This window comes from Prinia subflava (assembly GCF_021018805.1).
Source record: "Prinia subflava isolate CZ2003 ecotype Zambia chromosome W unlocalized genomic scaffold, Cam_Psub_1.2 scaffold_22_NEW, whole genome shotgun sequence".
Lineage (NCBI taxonomy): Eukaryota > Metazoa > Chordata > Aves > Passeriformes > Cisticolidae > Prinia > Prinia subflava.
Window position 1 is genome coordinate 1,933,851 of NW_026960606.1, and position 5,587 is coordinate 1,939,437.

The window sequence follows — 5,587 nt, forward strand, 5'->3', positions numbered from 1 at the left end:
TTCGAAGCTAAGGGCAAGATGCCAGGAAGGGGGGTCGGTTTCGTGCGTATTGCAGGTGTTCTTTCACAATAGGGGGAGCGGTGCAGCTCAGGTCTTACCAAGTACGGTCAGTACAGGAACATCTCTTTGCAAACATGGCCAGAAACCGTAACAGTCCCCCATTGTTTCATGCATGGGTCCCTGAGGAGGACGTCTTGGTCCAGTGACAGCAGCTGCAGGGAAAACTTGGCCTGTGTTGTGGCTCAGGGTCCATGGGTTAGGGTCTCGGCCTCTGACAGTCGTGAGGCAGAAATGAGGGATTTTCGGACCGACTCTTACAGATATAAATAGTAGTTAGTTTGTCACAGGTTGCAAATGTAGAGTTTGGGGTTTTTAGAATGGAGTCAGGGAAGGCAAGATGGAGGAATCAGGGTGTGGCCCTGTCCTTCTTCCTTCTTCCTTCTTGTTCCTGTCCTCCATCTTCTGCTGTGGTGGGTCACAAGGGATTGGTTTCGACTAGAAGTGACATGTCTAACATAGGTAGTAGGTATTGGTAATCAACTGTAAATAAAAAATACGTTGTGGATGATGGTTGGGTCAGAGAAAAGGTACAAAAGGTCCAAGCCCTCCTGACCTGGGAGGGGTCGCCTCATACCCTTGCTGCAGCAAGGACCTTGGCAGGGCGCTGAAAGAACTGAGAGATAAGAAATAATAAACAAGTTTGAGAAACCTGAGCTGGTGAACTTCGACTTTTTCTTCTGCTTCTGGCATGGACTTTCAAGGAAAAAAGACTCTTAACCAACATATCACGGGAAAACCAATCCGAGAACGTGGGATGACCAAGTAGAGCCACAAGGAGATTTATCTGCAAAGAGTAATAAAATGTTGAATGGATGAAATAGGGGCAAGTTGGGGGGGCTGAAACCAAGAGAACATCTAAACTCAAAAGAATGTTTGAAAAATGCATTAGGGTCTTTGAATATGTAACATGCTGGTGCTTTTAAAGAAATGTTCTGAGATGGTAACGTGTGCTCTTGGCTGACTGCAGTCACCCGGCCATAATTGTTTATTAATTTAACTATTTGCTTTATTTCTGTCTCCTAATTGCAATTTTATTAAACTTTTTAAATTTTACCAAGAAAATAAACCTTGTTTTTCACAACCCCAATATGCAAATGGACCAAAACTTATAAAAGTGTAAGACCTCATGACCGGGCATCCATTTTGTGACCATTTTAAGTCCATGGTGGATGTAGCCCTGGCCAGGCTCTTGTACTACCCAAGGTGAATCTTTAAAGGCTTTTTAATAAATATCTACTTTATTCTCTAGCTCTGTATAGTCTCTGTTCCAGGTCAGCCTTCCCAAGGCATCAGAGACTCCTGGTCTGGGAAAAGATAAGAGAATGAAAAATGAGAACCTAATTAGCATCAAATGTGAAGGGATCAATAACCAGTAGGAAGCCAAATACTAAGAACTGTGTAACTTGGGACCAATGAACACTGAACCAATGATTTTCTCCTTGATTTGACTGTATAAATATGTGAAAAATCTAGTAAAAATTATGTGTGATGGAATAATTTTCTCTGCATAATCCTGGCAATGTGTGGGTGAAATGATTTCTGTTGCACATCCTGGCCAGAATAAAGTAATGCCTTGATTCTGTCCACAATCAGTTTGTTTGTAAAGACAAATCTCTCATTCCTTTCATCAGTCAGTGGAATCCTTACCATTGTTTCTTTTATCTCTCAGTATCTAGCTTTATCTACTACCGGACCCCCAGTTTGTTTGTAAAGACAAATCTTTCTCATTTGTTTCAGTTCTCTAACACTAAAAATGTTGGAGTTTTTGTTTTTCCCACAGTTTCAGTGACATTCACAGGTCCTTTTCTGCTTAGCTGCTTTTCAGCCACACTTCCCCCAGCCTGTAGTGCTGCAGGGTGCTGTTGTGGCTGAAATGTAGGACCTGGCACTTTGCCTTTTTGAACCTCATACTGTTGGCCTGGACGCGTTAATCTAACCTGTCCAGATCCCTCTCAAGAATCTTCCTACCCTCCAGCAGGTCAACACTCCTACCCAACTTGGTTTCATCTATGAATATACTATGGGTATACGATCCCCTTTTCCAGATCATCAGTAAAGATATTAAAAAGGGCTGGACCCAAAACTGAGCCCTGGGGAACCCCACTAGTGACTGAATGCCAACATTCACAGCCTTTCCCTCATGCACTAGACATGTGACCTCATGTATTGGGTTTGCATGGCCAGATTTTGGTAGCAGGGGGGGAAGTTACAGGGGTGGTTTCTGTGAGAAGCTGCTAGTGTCACCAAAACTGCAGGAAAAGCAAAAACCCTCTAACACTGTATTTGAAGTGATAGAAAATCAGGCATTACTTTATTTCTGGTCAGGATGTGCCCCGGAAAATGTTCCATACAGACATATTTTTCCCAAAGTCTATACAGTCCAAAACTCATAGAAATCCATTGGTTCAATGTTCATTGCTCCCAAATTGCATAGTTCTTAGTATTTGGTTTCCTATTGGACCCAGATTTCTTAGCTTCTGATGTTAATTAGGTTCTCACTCCTTGATTTTGTTATCCATCTTTTCGGGACCAGATGTCTCCAAATCTGCCAGGGGGCAGTGTCTGGGGTAGATGTTCTGTTGCAGGTGCCTTTCAGAATGCAGTCCTGCCCTGCCCAGGCTAGCTCAGGCACCGCAGCAAGCAGCAGGTACAGCTGGCAAGCAGCGCAATCCAGTGGGTCTTGGTTCCGACAAAATGTCAAGGGCACAGATGGCAAGGGGCAGACGATGGCAGAGAATAAAGGGAGGAGCCGGCCCAGTAAGTCCAAGGGGGTTTATTGAGGGGTCAGGTGGAGCCTCCCCACCTGCCAAGGACTGCTCAGACCGAACCGATTTTGGCTTTTCCAGACCCTCTTTTATTGGGGGGCAGTACAGAGAGTGGTGAGGAGGGTACAACCAATTGGGTTCAATACAGGAGGGGCTAGGAAGGTGACTGACAAACGAGGACCACACATAAGGGAGGGGAAGGAATTTTCCCTGAACTTAGCCTATCACTGAAAGCCCCTCACAGAACTTTCTAGCTCTGAGGCAGGGCTCTGAGGTGACAGGCAGGCTCCAGGGAGGAGGGGGAAAAGGATTGACACCTGACAGTTAGTGGGGGAGTTCCAGGGGCAACTAACAAGAAGGCAAAACGGGGGGTACAAGGAACAAACCATCTTACAAAGAACTTAGAAAAACTTATAAAACATAAAGAACTCATTAACACACCACTACAATGTTTGTTGATGTTTGCTGATGGTCGTTGATGTTCTGCTGATGGTCGTTGTCTCATTATCTTTTGGGGTATCTTTTGGGCTACCCCCAGTCTGTTGAGATATTAAGCTCATCTCCCTTGAGTGATGCAACACCCTCCTAAAAAACACTTAAAATTCCTTTCCCCAAGGCAAAGACAAGCCAAGCATGACTAGAGAAATAAAATTTAAAAATCTTAAAGTTATATTATTTCCAACATGAGAAGCATCCTCCATGTCCGGCAAAGCCAATGCCATGCAGCTCCAAAACAGACTTGTTGATTGCCAAGGCTGGGCCAATCAGAAATGGTGGTAATGACTGTGATAACATTTTTAAAAAGAAAAAAAATTATTGCACAGATGTAGCAGGGCACTTCTCCCTCACAAGAGCTTATCTGTTGTTTGTTAGCTGGTGAAATAACTCAGGGCATCTCACCCCTCACATGAGCTTCAGTGAAATAACTCAATCAGGACAACTTGTCTTGTAGTGAGTTATTTTGGCACCATGGGAGTAGTGCTTTCAGCTGACAGTAAGCATCTTGCTGTGGAAGTGAGATCTGGAATTTCTGACTAACAGACACTTCATTTTACAAACTATAAAAGCTACACAAAACTTTCACAAAGCAGAAATCTTCTGCACATTCCTCAGAAAAGTGTGGGGCTGCCTCCCTCGGAGTTTGGGACACCTGCTTTGTGGTTACTTCTCTTGAGGTTGAGTGAAAGGACTCTGTGTACATTATCGTCATTTTGGTGGTAAGTTACATTTGACTCCTAACCAAAATGATTTCTTCACTAGCTTTATGATAGGTACCTTGATATTGAGCACTGTTTTATAGAAATTAGTAGTTCTTTTTGGTTTATACTGTCAGGAAAATTAATCCACAAACACCAGAAGTTTATGTCCAAAAAGGAGACAGAGGAGTCCTGTAACTTTATTTGAAAAAAGGGAGAGGCCATGGGCATTTCCCATGGGGGTCTCTCAAATTGTTAGAGGATGCAGCCTCCTTTTTATCCTAATTTCCCAGCCTCATTTCCCTTTCTCTTTCCCCATTGTCTGAGATTCTTTAGAGGTACAGACTTCCTGAAATACCTAATACCTAAGAACCCCTTCTAATGTGTACCCCCCCTCTTTTTATTTTACCTTGTGTCTCTGTTCTTTTTCTATAAATCCAGTGATTCAGCACAGTCTTGAGTGAGTAGCAGTCTGTGTCAATTAGTGGAATTCCTATGGAATTTATGGTCCCCCCCATTACTTCTTTTACCTCTCTATATCTGACCTTACCCACCATCAGTCCCATGCTTTGTTTGTAAAGACACCTCGTTCTCATTCCTTTCAGTACTGTGTAGTAACTCTGAGGCCTTTTATCTGTTGTTTCCTGTCTATTCAATAAATAACTCATTTTATAATAGACCTGATCTGCCATTCTGTTGTGGGGTTTGGGTTTTTTCAGGGAATTTTGTCCCATTTGAAAGGAAGATCTGTCAGGGGAGGGGGTTGTCCTGGGAAACAAATAGGGGTAATTTAAAAACAAAAGACATGGCCAAGCAATTTTACATACCATGGTAATGATTCAGCCAAGGGAAATGAGAATTTGGGAGTTATGTCTGGGGGACTGGGGGGGTTTCAGGAGTCAGGTAATACCGCCTGGTGGGGGCTAGCCCTTACCCCCCCCCCCCCCCCCCCGCTTCTGCCCGGCGAACAGGCAGAGCAGTCTTGTGTGTTACAGAGAGCAGGTGCCTGTTTTTCCCAAGACAGTCCTACGTTGTAGCTTGCTGACTGTGTCTGCCCTCTTTTCACCATTTCTGCCGGCTGCCAGTGATTGGTATGGAGATTGCTGCCTACCTTCACTGTTTGCTGCCCGCTGTGGAGATTGATTGCTGCCCATGAGTTTACTGATGGAAGAGTTTTCCCCCTCTCCCTGCCTCACCAAAGACTCCACTACCACCTGGAGATGTTGGCAAGCTCATGTTGGAGTGTCCCCACCAGTTGAGGAGGAATCAGCACACCTTCCCTGCCTCACTAGGGCCCGCTAGCTGTCACGATCCAAGCAGGAATCGTGATAGGTTCATGTGACCTCAGAGTGCAAAAAGTACTCGAGGGGACAACAGTTTAACCACAAAACAAATGCACCCTTATTGAGTGCCAACAACACTTGTGATAGAGGGAATGAGAAAGGAAAAATAGGATACAGAGCGAGGAAAGGGGGGCAGGGGGATATAGCTACCAACAGCAGAGTGATGTCCTCGTGGCGTGGCATCTGGCCAATGGAACTGCTGTCTTCGTTGGGGAGATCTCAA